We start from the raw sequence: 613 nt of genomic DNA on the forward strand, positions 1-613 counted from the left end.
TTGCTGCACTAGGGGATGAGTTAGGGATGCTGCTGCTGCACTAGGGGATGAGTTAGGGATGCTGCTGCTGCACCCGGGGATGATTTACGGATGCTGACGATGTAAACGCCTCTGTAGAGCGAAACGCTGTGTACATTCTCGGCACTGCCCTTGAGCGATGGCTACACAACAAAACCACCTCTATAGAACGGCCACCTCTCTACAAAGACCATCTCTATAGAACGGCCACCTCTCTACAAAGACCATCTCTATAGAACGGCCACATCTCTACAAAGACCATCTCTATAGAACGGCCACCTCTCGACAAAGACCACCTTTGGCACTTCCACCGAGTATGACTCATAACCGTAAAACCACCTCCATGGTATGAAAGCCCATCTGTAAAGGGCATTCATGCGCTTTCACACCCGAGTGATCCTGACATACAAGTATGCCTGCGAGCAGAAAATACTTATATGCACTCGAGCACAGGTCAGTAATCACCCAGCTGCGCATTCAGGAGGTGTTGAACACCAGTGGTGCCCGCAGATAGAAACACTGGAAGCACTGGAAGCGCTTCGAAGTGCTTCCAGTAAATTTTGGGTTAAAAAATTATGTTCCTACATTTTTTTCC

General features: G+C 48.8%; 1 long non-coding RNA gene across 2 annotated transcripts in view; it reads right to left on the reverse strand.

Annotated features, from left to right (window-relative positions):
* The window catches only part of LOC106814486, a 27,564-nt gene that overhangs the window by 192 nt on the left and 26,759 nt on the right, over positions 1–613 (reverse strand). The window lies entirely within an intron of this gene.

The sequence above is a fragment of the Priapulus caudatus genome, unplaced genomic scaffold (genome assembly GCF_000485595.1).
Source record: "Priapulus caudatus unplaced genomic scaffold, Priapulus_caudatus-5.0.1 Scaffold930, whole genome shotgun sequence".
NCBI lineage: Eukaryota > Metazoa > Priapulida > Priapulimorpha > Priapulimorphida > Priapulidae > Priapulus > Priapulus caudatus.